Source organism: Lonchura striata, chromosome 1 (genome assembly GCF_050655825.1).
Source record: "Lonchura striata isolate lonStrDom1 chromosome 1, ASM5065582v1, whole genome shotgun sequence".
Classification (NCBI taxonomy): Eukaryota; Metazoa; Chordata; class Aves; order Passeriformes; family Estrildidae; genus Lonchura; species Lonchura striata.
In genome coordinates this window covers 14552851-14571116 of record NC_140703.1, presented here as the reverse complement: position 1 = coordinate 14571116, position 18266 = coordinate 14552851, and the positions used below count along the sequence as shown (strand labels likewise).

The following is an 18266-nucleotide window of genomic DNA, read 5'->3' as shown; positions in this document are numbered from 1 at the left end:
ATCAGGGTTTGCTTCGCTCTTGCATGCATGCAGTCCTCTGCAGAAAAGGTAAACAAATAGTCCTTAAACCAGCTCTAGAAAGATTCTTCTAGAGTTGATGCCAGGAGGTACAGCACAGTAAAAGGTGACTCTGCCCTCATCACCCTTTCAACTACAAAAACAGAGGAAAAGTTTAATTACCAGGCCTTTGCAGGAAACCATGCCACAGAAATGAAGAGCTTGTTTTGTATATCTACACTGCTACAAAATTTGCTAATGTAAGCACATTTCTTAGCACCTATTAAGAAAATGTGACTATCAAAATAGTAATTGACACAAAGCAAATGGGGATGGTGGCCATGAGCATATCTATGATGTATACTTTGTGATGGGCACATATAATACAGGCAGAATTGCCAAACAACAGTAGATTAATTTTTTTCTTAAAACACTAAAAACCAGAGAAGCTTGTCCAGGAAATTTGCTGATGAAGGAGGATCCCAGGGCTCTCACTGCATGGTGGGATCTTTATGATAGCTTCAGCAAAAAGATATATTACTTTAGTGCAGGGAAGGTGGAAAGAATGAAAAACCAGGAAACCACAAGGCTACCTTGAGGCTACAGACTCTGGAAGCAAAACACTGCTGCATTGTCTTTTCTGCTGCAGAGCCCAGGGTGACCCTCCAGTTGTGTTTGATTTACCTGAGTTCATTCAGACATCACAAAGAGCCCTCAAAGAGGGGCCATGTGGCACACAGAACCGACAGCTTCCATGGGCTGTCTGAAACACATCTTGGAGCTCAGGCTCCTCCAGCAATTACACTGTGATAAGAAATCATTTCCTGTAAACTTCAGCCCCAAGTAACTCCTCATGGTCCATTTGAGACAGTGTTTGTTTTCCCTGCTGTAATTTTTCAGACACTGTCATACTCTATTTACTCACATTGCCATGGCTTGTGGAAGATTTAATTTCAATTGATATTTTACTGTTCTAAGGTAATTCTACACCATTATTCAAGTAATATACGTGCACACACTTCTTTTATAAATATATTGTCAGATACTCGTGTTGTAATGTCGACTCTTCTCAAATTAAGTTTTAGATATTTTTAATGGCAAGAAAACTACTAATATATATTTATGGATAGAAAGGTAACCTCCATCTACCCATCCAAAATAAACCATTATTTTTCCCTTAAAACCACCATTCTCCAAAATTGCTGTTTAATTAATTACTCAGTACCCACATACATGTATTTCTTTGATTTGGTTGAGCAAGCTCTGAGACTTCAGTCAGTTTAGCACAATACCAGTAGGTGGAGTAATGGTAAAGCAAATATCTGCTTCAGCTATTTATATTTATAAACAGCCATTTTTAATATCTTTTGCCGAGATTTGCATGATCTAGTTGTACATATAAATATCTGCCAGAAACATCTATACATAGAAAGATATATTACTTACATGCACATACTTAAAAACATATAGATTAAAAGAAAATACTCAAGCCATGAAACACTTCTTTGTGCTAAATCTAGCATTCTGTGCAGTTTTCTTCAATTTCTCTGTATTGGGTAATACATTTTGTGAATTGTGCTACAAGAAACCCTGCATTCCCACACACTTAAAGAGAGCTGAAGGGAGCAAGGACTCACTGCAAGTTCCACTCTGGTATTGAGGCCAGTTGGGATGTGAGAGACAGCTTTGGTTAATGGTGTCATGTCCTTGCCAACCTGCCGTTGTGCAGCGTGCCCAGAGCCTTCAGCACCCTGGATAGGAGCATCATTAGCAAGACCTGTGTCCCGTGTCAGGGTGGAGGGTGGCTGTCATGGGCGAATGCCCTGACGTGAAGTAAAAGTTTCTGTAGATGCAGCTGCTATTATTTATTCCTCTCCATTGCATAAAATCCTCCCAGCTATTCACCAGGACTTCAGATAAACACTAGCAACTTCCAAGATTTCAGGTAGGCAACAGAGCAGAGCCTTAACAAAGGCTGAAGAGCTCAAGAATCACTACAGCAGCTTAGTCTCCTAAAGCAGTAATTTTCAGCTTCAATTTAAAGCCACTCCCATAGGTGCTATCAAAATACAGAAACTTCAGAAAATTAAACCAATGTGCACTGAAAGAAATAGTTGCATTTGGACTGCAACCTGTAGTTTTTGCTCAGGCAGAATTCCTACCAGTCAGATGCAGGGTGGTTTTTTTCCCTTTCTGATAAAACAAGCAGGCACAAGTCCCTCAGTCAGTATAAGAAGAAAACTTCACAGTTATTATTAATGTCTTTTCTGAGTCACAACATTCAGATAAGAAGTGCAGTACGCTTCTGTACAGGTATCTCAGAATGATGTCTGAATCATAATAAAGAGAATACATTCCCTAATATCAGCGTTCATTTTATAAGCAAAATTACTTAAAGTGAGCTTTGACTGCATGCAAAAATTAAAAACTTGGTTGGGTTATCTCTATCATTCTTCACTAGGAGATTCACAAAAAAAAAAAACCCATATGTGCAGAAGTCTAATTTTGCTCTTAGTGATCGTAATAAATTGCAAATACCAACACAAAAGAAAAAAAAAAGACAAGATTTTCTCTGTAAAATTAATATAGGTCTAAAGAACTGCAAATATCAGACTCATTTTATGCACTACCTAGTATTGGTAAGGTTATTTCCCCTATCACCATTTGCTTTATGGAGCTACATGGATTATTAATACTAAAGCATCTCGTTCTCCCCACCAAATCCACAAGTTCAAGAAAAAACATTTTTTCACATTAATTTTAAAAGACTGAATCCATCTGTGTCACCTTCTCCAGGATTGCTCAAGCTCATTATAATTTTGCTCTAATTCTGTTTGTAAATTACTTATGATTCATTTGGGGTTTTTTTTACCCTTCCTGCATGAAGCATTTAGTAAACTAAGAGTACCTGTACTCTTGCCCCTGCTAATGCAAGCACTGCAGAGCAATCATCTTCCACCTCTCTATTTTTCTCAGGGAGAAAAGGGGGATGTTCAGAATTACAGATATTTCAAACTAACCACCCATTTTCTGTCAGATAAAATATAGTCATACCCCTGAAAACAAACATAACCTCAGCTTATACCAGAGAAAGCAAGTGCGCAAAAGATGAGGGTAAAACATACCACAATCATTCAATAAAAAGAGCTGGAATACTAAGGGAGTCATGAATTAGCATGTTCTCAAGAGATCACACTCGAAATATCTGACATGTTTTGACACATATGGAAAGAGTAAATGAGCTTGAAAGTTAAAATAGAAAGGGAGGTTTTGCAGAGCTGTTGCCTCATTTAGGGCTGTATTCTTCAAGCTCCTGTGCCCCTCTGGCAGCTCCTGCAGCCTTGCCAGTGGAGTCAGCCAGGGCACAGCCTGCACAGGAGGGGAGGTGGCTCCAGCACTGGCCCCCTTTGGCAGCCAACAAAGCAGAGGACAAGCCCTCCCAAAATCCAAGGCAGCACAGGCAGGTGCAAGGCAGCGAGGATGAGGCCAGGTGAGAGGTAAATGTGCTGCACAGGGTTGCTGTGGCCTTTTCCTAAAAGGCAACCCCAGTTCACCCTCTGCCCTGCTCCTTGCTCGCTGCTACGCTGGCTCTTCGTTCCTTCTTGCTTTGAAGCAGCAAAACGTATGACTGTCTGGGAAAGAAAACCCCACCTTTTTTAGCAGCTGAGTGCACAAAATTCAGTTCACATCTGATCATTTGCAAAAAGGGAGTGCAGAGGGGGTAAGCTTGTATTACACACTGACACTCATTCTTCTGCATATCACATACCACTGGCAGAACAGGACCTACTACCTGAATTTTAGGCTTGTTTTTTTCAAAAGAGACAAAAATGTCTTTCTTCTTCTTCACCATGTGTTTCCATCTTAATTGAGACCAAAATTGTTTTCTGCAGAGGCTTTTATTCTCATTTCAGGAGGATTTAGACTGAACAGGAATTCCCCCAGTTTTCAAAATGATCACCTACTGTTACTCCAAGGTTACATGTTGAGAGCTCAAAAAACAGAGCTATTTTGAGAAAAATCATACTGTCTGCACTAATTTTCTAATAAATCCATGTACGTGTCCCTGTTTCATTGTTTTATCCCACCCCTTCTTTTTCAGGTAGTGAAAAATTTCTGCAAGAAGGGCATTGACCCTACTGTAGTCTCCTATTTTCTCACAAGGAATCCTATCTATAGGGAAAAAAAAAAAATCCTGTAGCATTTATGTCAAGAGCCTTCCTTTTCCACTGATGACAGAAAAGATGAATCAGGTCAGTTTTGCACTCCTCTTTAATCTGACTACAGAGTTTTCAGATTAGCTTCTACCTTGCCATTCACAGTCATACACAGCATAAGGTTGGGAGGTCTGACATGAGGGGCTTAGGGGATGATTTAGTGCATGTATTTGCCCTTTTGATTTGTTTCTTGATGTCTCCAAGTCCAGAGAGCCCCTTTGCATAAATGTTATCTGATGCTGCCCAGAAAGGTAAGCTCACAATGCAGCAGTCCCTTCTGCTGGTGCTGTTCCATTTCTGTGCTGGCGAGGGGCTGGGTCTCTGTGTCATGGTTTGCAGCACTTCATACATTGCTCCCTGGGCTCAGAGCCATGGAGAAAAGAGAGTTTAGAAACCAAAAGGGAAGTGGGTCTTAGTCAGATTTGCTATGAGGCAGAAATCAAGGGCAAGGCTGGAAGCTCTTGGCAGAAAATGAGATGAGAGAAAGTGAAGTGAGGGCAGAGGGGCATGAATAAAAAACAGACCTCTTCTGAGAACTTGAATATACTGCAGGTGAAATCCAATATTTAGCAGAAATATTTTTCTTTCCTAGAAGAACTGTGAAAAACTAACTGAGCCCTGCATGCAAATCTTAGACTTATAGATTTAATTCAGGTTGGAAGTGACCTTGGGAGGTCATCTGCTCCAACCTCCGGCTCACAGAACAGTCAGAGCTGAATCCATCCCCGCTCTGCATTTGTGAACAGGCATGTAATGAATACCATATTCTCAAGCAAGTGTCCTGGTCCAAGGAAAAAATAAATAAAAAAATCACATCCTAAAGCAGCTTGACATCTGCAAGGTAAAGGATGCATCCAGCAGTAGCTAACATAGGTATTCATTACACTATCACTTCAAAGCACAGCTTTCACATGTTAGCAGCAGCCTTCTTACAGCTTTGCCTTATCTGCAGTAGCACAAAATCTCAAGTAACATGCAGAAAAATGAGCTACAGCAATGCTTCAGTGGTAGAGGGATCAGAGGAAACCTCAAGAAAGATGGGAGGGAAATGTCCTTCGAGTCCTCCTAAATTTTCTATATAGAACTGCAAAATATGCTATAGCAAGAAACAAGATTCCCCACAGAGTTCATGTAAATGAGAGCTCTAAAAATGTGTGCTAGATACCAAAGGATTTGTTCATTATTAAACTTATATTGTGTTTACCTGTGTAGTGAATATTGAGGAAGACTTAATTGCATGCTATGTCCTTGCCCTCTGACCTTCATGTTAATTACATTTTGCTGTAGTGAGAAATAGATGCACCATTTTCCCTTATTTCCCTAGGACTGAGACAGTTATTAATTCCTAATAAGATAGCTTTTTCCATCTGCAGAAGGCTATATTTTCTTTTCATTGCATGCACAGTACTCCCAGAAGCTTTTCATTTGCATATATTGGAGATCACTTCACCCATTTAACACTTCCAAAGTAAACTTCTTTAGAGCCACCGTGTGGCTGTGCTCTGGGGTTTAATCTCTTCTTGTAATTATTCTATTCCTGTAATTCCTGATCTGTAATTATAACACCCACAGAAATCACCAAGATGAGGAGGTGTGTATATGTGTGTATATATATATATATATATATCCTCACACATATGAGTGTGCATAAGAAGCATGGCTGCTGGGTGTCTTCCCTGAGGTTCATATTTTGAGATGTTAAATGTAAAGACTGGTCTTCAACGTGCTTCCCACTCTTCCTGTGGAGCTGTTTTTTCCATGTCATGTGGCTTAGTTTCCAACAAAGGTGAGGTTCTTTTCTGCAGAAGTAAAGATTTCCCTTTTTTTTTTTTTAATCTTTAAGAATGTGCTCTTTATTTCAGATGGGATATTAATTGAAATTATATTCTACTCCCATCTTCACCTACTAGCTTAATAGTCATCACATTGCACAAATTATTTTTAATACCTTGAAAAATTCATTAAGTGAACAAAAGATCTTGACATAAGTCAAAAGATTTTTTTTTCCTCAAATGTGAAGTTAATAAAAAAGGACTCTAGAATATTAAGGTCTACTTCTTAAGCCAACTTTCTTCCCATTTTAAAGGGTCTTTCTGCTTATTTCCAGCAAACGTAGACACTAAGCTCTGACCAAAGATATTATTAAATCAGACTATTTTAACATGTGCCAACCTTCCAGCAAAAAAGGAGATTTTCAGAATAAGACTTGTTTTCTTTGTTAAGAGACTGAGCACAGAAGGCAGCAGTTAAGCTCCTTCTTAGATTTCAAGCAGGGGAAAATCTGCCATTTATAAGAGGACTTCAGTCCTCAGAAAAGTGTCTGTCACAGAGGCAAATAAAACTGGATGGAGAGGGAAAGAGAAAGCATAGCCTGTATGGTGCCAGTGGAAGCATCATGCCCTGCTGGAGCCTGTAGAGGTGCTGAAAGGGCTGAAAATCAGTTGTTGTCACCAGCAAAGCTCATTTTCTCTGAACTGTCAAGCATGAAGAACATATCCTTGTCTTCCTCTAAGTTCAAGACATCTCTCCAGCGCTGGTGTACTCAGGTGGGTTTACATCCACACGTGCACCCCAATGAACCAGAATTATCATCAGGCTTCCCTATTGATAAAGAAAAAAAACAAACCAAAAAACACCTAACAAAACCCCAAACTTTCTGCCTTTTCTCTCACCTTACAACCCCAACAAGATCTGGCATTTGAAGGAATTGATCCAGTGAAAGCCTGCGATAAAATGGATTTGGGACAAGAGGCAATTTGTGTTTTGTGATAATCATGGAGAGCAAAGCAGCAGGGTATTGGACAGATCCATCTATCCCCCCACAAAACTATTTTCTCCAAGTCCCCCCAGCCCAGAAATCCATTTTAACATAATTTCCCACTCCCTGATCAGTGGCAGTTCAGCTTGCCTTGCCAGGAGCTGTAGGACAGGGCTGGTGAGAGAAGGACACACCCCTGTGCCTGGCATTGTCACACTCCCTGCACTACTCAATGCCATTTAGTTCCAGGCCACTGTGACATTACCAACAGGAATTTAGTCCACTTAACAGACTTGCCATAGCAAAACAAAAAAAAAGGGAATTACCTTTATTAACAAAAAGCTCTTTCCTTTTACTGTTAAATCTGGTTTTGCATACAGTGTAAACATTGAAACTGGTATGTGATTACTTACAAAGCATTGTTTTTTTCCCTATCAATTTGAGATTTTCAAAGATAACTTGATCAGTCAGAAATCAATAGAATTCCCCACTGATGGGCATGAGTAACTCAATATGTCATATCTTACATTGCTTTTTCTCAAGTTGCTCTACATTCATCCATTCTATTTGACTGGTGTGTAAAATTATCCTTTCCAAGGAGTCAGGGGGCAAGAGCAACAGAAAACTTCTCATCCCTCCCAGGCTTGACTTGGAATCCAGTAGGACTGAGCACATGTCTAAGTGTTATTTCATGTGGACTGGCACCCTTCATGGCTCTTAAACTTTCATGAGCATGCATTTGTCTGAAAAGTGGTGGGAAGGTTAAATAAACCAAACACATCTGAAACTTCTTTTCCCTTGCTGCATTTCACTGCAATGCAAAAATGCCTCCACTTAGAAACAATCAAGCTTTTCATAAAAAAAATTACTGGTTGGCTGATTCTCATACAGCTCTGAAAACACTTCTACAGCTCATTTTAGTAAAAGGCCCTCCATAGTTGAGGTATTTATCCAGCTATGCTAAACATCCCAACTTAACTGCAGTGGTTGACTAATCAAAAGTGTTCATAGCACAGTAACATTCCAGACATGCACTAGAGCCTAACATATAATGCACTGCAAAATAATTCTACCCATCCCTTTAAAACATATGACATGTTTTAAACTCTATTTGACTGCCATATCCATATTTCATATTGTAGAGGAGCTTCAAGCAACCTAATGTGGTAGGATCATGAAAATTAATTAAATCTTTGGCCTTTCTACTCTGATTTCCAATTACTGTCCAGGATAGTGATCATATTCTCATATATGGCTGAGGTAATCCACTATTTTTTCCACTAAGACAAACTTCTGCATTACTAATCAAACAAGGTAGACTAATAGCAGTTTGTTTGGTTTAGCCTGAAGTCCATAAGATCTCTGAAAGGTTAGATTAAAAAAAATTCTAATAATCCACATAATTTCATCAAGGAAAATTAGGCTAAAGCTACCAGTTCAAATAGGCAAGAGAAAACCACCAATATCCTTTGATATTTGATACAGAAGAAGAACAAGTAATGAACTTATGACACATTACTACCTTTATCTTCTAAGATTTCAACCTTCTTTCCTGGCTTGGAGTTGACTTTTTTTTTTAATTCATAGATGGCATCATAAACTTTACAGCTGTAGGCCTCAACACCAGGTTAAGAATTGCATAATGATGTCAAAACTGTTTCTACTCTCATCATTTGGCACACATAGTCTTAAATCCAAACAGGGTTGTTAAAGATGAAAAGCAAAATAAATGGTCTTAAAAAGCCAGATAAGCTAAATTGGTACAGATTATACACGTCTCAGTTTAAAATCATTAATGGTGCTCAGAGTAAGAGATTAAAAGACAAAAATAACCTAATTAGAAAAGATTTACAGTGGGGAGTTGAATTTTTTGTGCTCAGAGCAAGGCAGGATTTGATCTGAAGCTCACGACAATGCATTGGCAGTGGTGAGGATGACCAGGAATGTTAACTAGCACAGCTCTGCCCTAAACCAATCAAAATTGTGTGAAGAACAGCTGAAAACAGTTTGGACATGGCATCTTGCATATAATGTCTGAGAACTTCTCTCACTTTGCATTGTCTGAACAAAAGAAATGTTTAATTATGAGCTTTCAGAGATTTCTTTCACTGTACCTATAGCATGCAAAGCAGTGAATCTCAACAGCAATTTTCAACAAAAGCATGTATATTTATAAGCAACTCTTATGCTATATTTGTGAAGGGAATTCTGAATAAAAGGTAGCTATACTACCAGTGTTGGATGATTTCTTAGCCATCAGCAGGAAAGCTGCAAAATAACTTTGACTGAACTGAGCACTCAAGGGTAAATTCAGATTTCAGTTACCCGTGTGTAATGCCAATAATTTGCATTCAAGAAGCTGGGGTAAAATCTGGCCTCAAGGAAATAGCTTGTGTTAGTGCCATAACCTTTGTTTTACAGGGAGCACAGCATTTGGCCCAGAGGAAAAATACACCTCTTGTAAACCAGGTAAGCAAATGGGCACAAACCTGCTCAAGACATCACCAGCATAAATCAGAAATAATCTCATTTCCATTTAAAAAGAAACTAACACTCTATGAAAGAGAAGTCTGCATGGTTGTTCTGATTTTGCTATTAGAGAGGGATTTTGGATTGTACTCCTTGGATGGGTGACTAAGGTCTGCCTTTTTCATTCAAATTCATTTGTAATTTACCCATTAGATGCTGATGGTTAGTATCGGAAGAATTTATTGCTAGATTTCTTTAGCTATTAAATTTTCCTATAATCAGCTTCACCCATTCATGGCTACAGCAACACTGGTCAATGTTGATATCATCAAGATCTCTGCCTTGGTTAAATATCTCAGAGTGGGGCCAGAACATTTTTGCCTTCAAACTCTCTTCAAAAAACAAGTTGTTACACTGACAATTAGAAAACACTCAGGGAGTAGTTAATAATATCCTTGAGAACAATGTGTTAAAATAAAAAATGCATTTTTGAATTCTTTTTCAGTTCAAAATTGCTTACATTTCTGATAGTGTTCATGCTTTCACCATTATCCTGGTCTGCATTTTCACATGTTCAGTGGGTCACTTTCAGCCCAGCTTCTGTCCACTGCATAAGATGATGATGAGAAAAGCCTGAAGACCAAGGCTGAAGAATTTCAATGTACTTTTTGCTCCTGCCTGTGGTCAACCTGCTGGTCACAGGACAGCCACGCTGCATTAAATCTATTATGTATTTTTATTGCTGGTTCTGGCCAGGAGGCACTGCATGAAGATGACACCCACTGCCTTGCCTTAGCCATGCTCCATTAGGAATGAGTAACAGAAATATTCCTGCTTCCCCTTGCTAGCACGTTGCCTAAAATTCCAACTCAAAATTCAGCTGGTATCACTGTATTTATCACTGTTAACTACACGTGAAATGCTTATGAAATTATGCCAGCACTTCCTCCTTATTTCCTGTGGTTAAATCACCTGTACAAAGAAGTTAAAAAATAATTTCCTTATCATTCTGTAGTTTATTTTTAACACTGCTAATCTGTGCAAGCATATGACTTAACTGCCACAAAGATTTTATGCAGCCCTAAACGCTGCTCTGAATATTTGTCTTCTTTCCCAATTCCTACCTGATCTACAGGCAAGGCTTCAGTTACTAACACAAGGAATAATTTTCTAGCCCATTTTAAGCACAAAGAGGATTACAAATTTTTCAAAGAGGTCTTACATTCAAACCAGTATGAAAAGAATGATAATAAATCTTCAAATATCATAATTATGTTGTTTTGGACAGCAAACAATTTTTGGACAGCAAACAAATGGATATTCTATATTTATAGAGATGAGCAGCCACAGTATAAGGAAAAATAAAACCACAGGAATTTTTGTTTTATTGGTCTCTCTGGACTTGCTGCTGCATTAAAAAAAATAAACCAAAACTAAAAAACAAACCAAAAAACCCAAGAAACAAAATATTCCCAGCCAACTCATAAAAAAAAGCTCATTTAAAAAAGAACAACCCAAAAACCCCACAAAAACCAAAACTCCAAACAAAAAAAAAAATCCCTTCAACAAAACTTCAGTTCTTCTACTACCATGCTAGATAGAAAAACAACAGGGTATTTCCAAGTTACATTAAAAAAGACCTCAAACACACTCTGTTTCCATAGCTTTAGTACTTGTATCAATATGATCATGAATGACTGAACTTAGGGTAAACAGAAATGAAGTCTGCATCTCAAAATCAAAACTAAAGCACAAAACAAATTTTGCATAAAATTTCAGCCTCAGAGGCTAAGTAAATGCATGTTCTCCTGCTAAGCTTCATTCCTGAGCCAAGGACACATCTTGCTTTCAAACTTAAAGTACAAATAAGAAATGTTTTTAATGAATTCAAATCATAACCATCCAGTCCCTGAGGAGTGGGGAAGAATCAGTTTTGTCTTGTTTAGTCTATTATAAAGTCATATTATTCCCATTTGAAGGAGATGCATCATCTGTGAGGACTCCATCTAGTTCATCCTTCCAGAACATGAGCATCTTTCCATTTTCACTAAGTTGCACAGTTTCTCACGTATGCCATGTAATACATTTACATGGGGGAAAAATAATAGAGATCTACCACCAAGAATCATGTCCTGCCGAGATGGTCATCTGTGCTCCACAAACAAGAGATCTTTGTACTTGCAGAGGTACATAATTCAGCAGGTTTCCCTTTTGTGTACCTACCCAAATCCCCCATGCCTGACGAGCAAACAGAGCCTGTGGAAAACACAGTTTCAGCTGAGCAGAGGGGATGCAGCTCGCCAGGCTGAGTGCTCCCATCAGCACACAGCGCTGATCCCTGGGTAACCAAACGGAGTTTGGCTGCAGAAACTTCTCCTGTGCAAGGAGGAAGAGGCACTCACTCACTTTTGCCAGGGTGCCGGGAGATAAATTAAACATTCAGTGCTCAGCTCCTGCCCAGAGAGCCCAGCATGGGGATGGGCAGTGCTGCCTGCAATGGCACTGAGGGCACAGCTCAGCTCGCCTCCTTCCTTGCTCTGCTGAGCCCTGGAAAATTGTAGGAACTGGAGCTGGGTAACCTAAAGCTGGCAGGGCACCTGTGCAACCCACTCACTCTGAACTCTGTGGTTTTCAGCATGGCTGTTCTTTCGCCATCCTGGTCATTGATAGTTAAGTGATAATTAAGCATGAGACAAATCACTTCAAGACCAGAAAAGAAAGCTGTATATCACTTTTAACCAATACGATAAATACAATTAAAAGGAACTATTGCTGTCTCTCTTAGTTTTCCTCCATATATATCAGCTGTCATTCCTTGAGCTTTAAAGTGCTTGAATAATAAACCTGCATGGAATTGAATTACTTCAGTAGCAAGTTGATTAGTTCCCACATCCAATAAAATGTCTGCGGTGTCTCATATATTTGGCATTTAATGTTGTAATTAATAAGTCTTGATCATGTGCCTCTTACAGCCACAGGTCAGTGACAACAGTGACATTCCCTTTCTCAGCAGGAAATTGAGCCTCCAAGACATTTTCCTAAGACACTTTCAATTATGATAAATTGTCAGATTTGCTTCAGTCATTTTGAGAACTACTTGAAGTATATCTTTCCAGGTAAAAGCAGTGCAACGATATAAAGCAGAGTTGGTTGGAGTTTGTGAAAATCACATTTTGGGGAGTATTTAAACTTTTTTAGGATCATTATAGATTCCCAAGTGAAAGGTGTGCTTTTTCAAGTATGTGTCTTTCCAACTTAATCTAGCATTTCCAGTAGAGTGCCAGGTACCAAATTGCTTTAAATCTTTGTAGCTCCATTGATTTCAAAGGTACATGTTCAATTTATTCCACACAGGGATTTGTCCCTTTAATTTAATATGTTTTAAAGGCAATGTTGAATATCATTTATACTCCTTTTCTTTTTAATTATGTATTCAAGATATTTTCATTTATTTAAGATTATTTTGGGATGTTATTTGCTTTATTTTTCCAATTATGTTGACACCATGACCACTAAAATACTAGCAGACATACAAGGATAGAGGTATTTTTCTGAGTTATCATCTAAAACATGTGAGATCTAGTCCAGACAGAGGGTTGGGGGAAAAAAAGAAAAACAAAAAGCAATGCTATGAAGCCAACATTACTACAGCTACTTCTTTGTCACCCACAAAAAAAGATACACTGTTTTTTTTAACTATTTGCAAAGTTACCAAGCTCAGCATATCAAAAAATTTAAGTACTGACAGCAAAATAAGCCTATGAATTTCTAATTGCTAGTAAGAATGAAAAGATGGCTAAAAAAGGAGGGAAAACATTGCACTTAACACCTCTGATACAATATGCCAAGGGGATAGAGAGGCAGAGGGAAAGGAGGGGGAAAAAGCATCCTTTATGTCGCTTCCCTTTCCTGGATCTTTGTTCAGTTACACTCTCTGATCAAGAAATGTTTTCTCTGAATTGAAGACAAATTTCTGAGAACTCTCTAATTATCAGCCTGGCTGCACATACTTAACATTTACAGTCCCACCTTGCTGTTCGTGTTTGTAATGCTGCCAGACCTGACGCACACACACAGATTAGACTCCCAAGGTATTACTAATTTCAAGAAGGAACAGGGTTTGGGTCCTCTTCATTTCTGTCTAGTTTTTATTTTAGTCTTCAGGGACAGACTTCATCGAGGTTTCTCTTTCCTGACAATCAGAAGAGCTAGAAACTTATTTCAGCAAAAGTTGAAATTTTTATACAGCCATGTAACAGGATGTTAAGAGAAGGAATTTGAGTTATCATGAGACCTGATGCTACTGCAATAAACAGTAAGAATTTACAGGATGGTATGATGCAACAAAAAATAGTCATACTTTCATCAAAAAGAAGAATTTCTCAAGCTCCAGAAAGCATGTTATTAGTCCTCTAAGTTTTGCAGGGTAAAAACCTCAGGTTAGTGAGCTCACTGCTTTACCCAAAATCATGGAGCCAATTAAAAAAAACCCCAACAAACAAAAAAAAACCAAAACCCACATGGAATCAAAGACCTTTAGGTTTTATCACCTGCTGAGTGGGAGTGAAAAAGCTGCACCTTGCTTTAGACCTGCAGTGGATATTCCTTGAGGAAACCCTGTGTTTCTTGCTTTAGGAGGCAACTCTGGGTGCTGGAAATGCCAAGCACTGAGAAATGGCAAGGGATGAAATCCTTTCTTGCAGAGACTGAGTTCCTGCCCCTCTGTCGGAATCTGTGGTATTGATGGTTCTGAGATTGTAGAAAGTCTCTGTCTCTCTGCCCCGCTGCCAAAGCAGAAGCCATAATTGGTCTGTGCTGGTTTCAAGGTTGTTTATTCTGTTTATCTCTAACATGTTCTGCTGCCCTGCCCAGCTCTGTCCTGCAGGGCAGCGTGTGGGGCTCTGCCCTCAGTGGGATGTTACAAACATTAAATACCAGAAACTCCCTGGGCTGGATTTACAATAACGTGCCAATATCTGTCACCTACGTTGGACAGTGTCCCCCCAGCCTAAACCAACAGAAAAATGCCAACACTCCAGTGAGACATGGAGGGCATGAAGAAGGAGAAAAAGGACAAGACACACCCAATTTCCTCCATCTTGTCCCCTTTGAACCCCTAATCTAGAATCCTAAAATTTTACTTTTGCACCTGTGCCACACTTAATTATTACTCATATCAAACACTCAGAGCTTGTAATTCATCCTGTAAGATTGAAAACTCTTTTCCATGGACAGAGATCACAGACAGTGTCTCTGGGGGCTCTGTCCAGGGGGGTTCCTGACCCCCTGCCAGGGTCCCAGACCTTCCAGGGCAGCCAGAGGGAAGCCCTGGACTCCCACACCCCTCTGCAGAATTCTGAATGTCCTTCACACCTTTTTCCCCCGCAGCAAGGTGTGGTGTGAAGACCTTGGAGTTGTCACCTGCTGGTGGCAGTAGCCCCAAGTGGCACAAGCCAGGCTGGACACATCAGCTCAGGCTCAGTGGCCATCTATTGTCCTCGGCACGGTGGCCAGGGGAACAGAGCTGCTCTGGCACTGCACAGCACACACAGCACCCAACAGCTCCTGGAACTTTGGAGTTCTCTTGTGCAGAAGCCCCTGGTGACAGTACAGATGTGTCCTCAGGCTCATGTCTCAGCGGGCTCTGACATTTAACTCAGCAGCACCGGTATTACAGCCAGGGCTTCTGCACCACTAAATAGAAAACAAAAACTTATTGCAAACCAAAGAATGCCACCATAATTTCCTCACGTGCTAAGTACATACAAATCATATTTTTTGCTGCTCTAAAATCCTTCTCTCTACTTACAACACCACACAGTGAAATTTGTTTTGATGTTGTGCTCTAGCAAACAAATTTACCAGTTCTGAGAGTGTTTAAGATGACCTCTTTTCTCCTCCAGATTCCACAATATATTCACCCTTACTTCAGAGAGGTTGTCAAGGCACTTTATAAATGTGAACACTAATTTATTTTGCAAATTTATAAAAAGTAAGTAGCCTCACGAAACACTTTAAAAATAATTATGTTTGTATTACAAATTAGAAAGAAAAATCCAGAAAATTTGCGGGAGACTGAAACTAATTATCTCCTTGGAAACAACCAGTAAAGAACATGGACCAACATTAAGCAATTCCAAAGAAATTAAAACAAGAAGAATATTTAGAAGGACAATTGTTAAATAATTAAAAAGGAAATTAGATAAATACCACAGACTGAACACAATACAGAAAGAATAAAGAGATGAAATTTAAATAAGGGAAAAATAATGCAAAACCCATTTACTGCAATAGCAGAAAAACATGAAGCACCAGTGAAACCCTGATTCTCATAGGTAAACAGCCTGACTGATAAGATCCTGCTTTTCTTAACTGTAGGAATTGCACCCAAAGGTGCAATCAAAGGATTTCCTATCCTCTGGGTTTGTAATGTGTTGTTTTGTAATTTGTAAGATTTTTATTAAATTCATATGATAATTTGAGCTTTTAATACTTTCTCTTTGAAATACACAGAACCTGGGAAACAATTTGTTCCTGTAACTAAGAGAGGCTCCATCAAGTATCTGTAAATATACTATCTTTTTTAAATTTAAAAAATCACCCACAAATTAGATGATTTCTTGAAAACAAGAAAAGCCATAATCTTAAAATTCACAAGGTTTAAAGTAAGTGTGGGAAAGAGCTACTGAAAATCATGAGCAGTAAAAAATCTTCCCTGGCTGTTCACAAGGACTGTCCTTTATTTTGTATATTTTTTTTGTATATTTGAAAGGTTCCTGGTATCTCTTGGACAGACATCCCTCTCAGAACAAGCTTTGTCTACACAAAGTCATTTCAACACCCATTTCACCCACACCAGAGGAACCTTCATCACATCAATTTTCACTCACTGCTGTGTCATAAAACCCCTAACTGACCCCTATTCTCCTCTCTTGTCTGACTCACTGACTAGCAGGGACTGGGAATTTTATGGTGACAAGCCTATTCAATGGAAATCAGTGTCCTGCCTAACCCAGATGCTTTATACAGGAAAATCTTTATTATTTCTATGCTTCATGTTTTATATTTCAGGATGTAAGGAAGAAAGGAAGACTTTGGAGACAATTTGATCTGAAACAGAATACTTGTGTTTTTAAACCAAAATATGCCCCTTCATTTTGAATTCACCGATATTCGATTTCCCAAATCTGCCAGGACACCTCACCAGAGAAATTTGTTTGTTCTAGAGCTCACCTTTTTCCTGTAGGTACCTTTATTGAGCTCCAGCTACATTTACATACCACAGCAACCCCTCCAATTAAACTCTTAAGCACACTGTTAGACACATAAGACTTCAGTGTCTGAGAGAGTTTGAGCCCAAATCTGAGCCAAAGTAGACAAGGACCTGAGTTTTAGTTTTCATAAGGCACTGCCCCCACTCAGGAAAGCACAGTGTAACATCCAACATAAAGACTTCTGACAGTTCAGAGGGTTTATTGGGTTTTCCACTCTAAGAATAATTTTATTTTCCTCTTATTCCAGGAAAAAACAAAGATTTTGAAACCACAATTTTCCAGCTTCTTCAGATCTCTTTGGGTGCCATCCAACTTTTATGCCTCTACGGCCATTTACAATGTCCCTTAGCACACCCATCCTTTTCCATCTCTTTTTCCTCCCCAAATGCACCCATTGTCACTTCTCCCACCATCATGCCTCTCATCCCAGGAGATCCTGGGGCTTGAAGCAGCCACAGGCAGCAATGACAACAATGACACCTCAGCCTGAGTTAGGGCACTAAGTCAAAACCAGAGGTACAAACCTTGGTCCCAGCCCGCTGGGAGAGAAGGGAAAGCTGTTCCCCCCAGCAGATTTGGGAGGATGAGCAAAAAGAAGGAGCTGGAGCACAAGGCAGACTCTTAGAGGTAGCTGCTCAGCAGGGAAGCAGATGTGCTTTGGGCCGAACCTCAGCTGGGTGCAGCATGAAGAGAAACCGGCACAAAGAAGAGGCAGGAAGGATGAAGTAATTGCTGATCTTTACAAGCCCTATGTAAAATACCATTCATAATGGTGATGACAGTCACTTTCTGCAGACAGGCACAAAGGGCTTTTTCTTCCATGGCACTCTGACAGTTTAGGCAGGAAGAGAGAGGTGGCTAGTGGAAGCAAATTGTCAGCGATCTGTCACCATAGAGCAGATTGCTTTTCCCCTCCCGAATTTTCCCTCCTGAGTTGAGATTAGTCTCTATTGAAACCCAGGGTTCTGTTCATCACTGGCCAGCACCCACAGGGATGAAATTTCTTTATCAGATCTCTCTAAATAACTAGTTGAAGCTCAAATCACTGTGACCTTAGGGAGAGGAGGAATGGTCATTGCCAGATTCCAAAGAACAAAGCGCGATGTAAAATAAAGCTCCATAACGAAAAATCATTATAGCTATTTTTTTGGCATGCAGGTTGCTGTAGCACAAATTCAACCCAATGCAATCACAAGGGAATTAAGGCAAATAAAATTACTGAAATAAATTACCACTCTTAAAACTGCTTCAATTATTCTATATAGCCACATGTAAAACAACAGAAATTAATCTGAGAAGAAAAGATTCAGTTACACATGAAATGGTGCTGCAGAGTACCAGGAGTTTCTGAAAGCAAGAGAAATTCTCCTTTGTTTTATTTGACTTTGTTTTGATAATCACTTTGCTGTTTACCCAGGTATAATGTCATCTTTGCAGAATACTAAGATCCATGTGGAAAAGAGAAATGTCTCCTAATTATTTCCTTCTAAAAGCAAACAAGAGAATTTCATATCTTGTGTAATTGAATTTGAAAAATGCCAGGAAAGTTTG

At 39.3% G+C, this 18266-nt stretch overlaps 1 long non-coding RNA gene across 2 annotated transcripts in view; it reads right to left on the bottom strand.

Moving 5' to 3' along the window:
* LOC146768599 (uncharacterized) overlaps nt 1-18266 on the bottom strand; it is an 88185-nt gene that overhangs the window by 28317 nt on the left and 41602 nt on the right. The window contains exon 1 of one of the 2 annotated variants that reach the window (XR_014958028.1): nt 1635-5805. The exons of the other annotated variant lie outside the window; for it this stretch is intronic. This is a non-coding gene — a long non-coding RNA (uncharacterized LOC146768599). Of the gene's footprint in view, nt 1-1634; nt 5806-18266 lie in introns of those variants that run through there. 2 annotated transcript variants of the gene reach the window in all.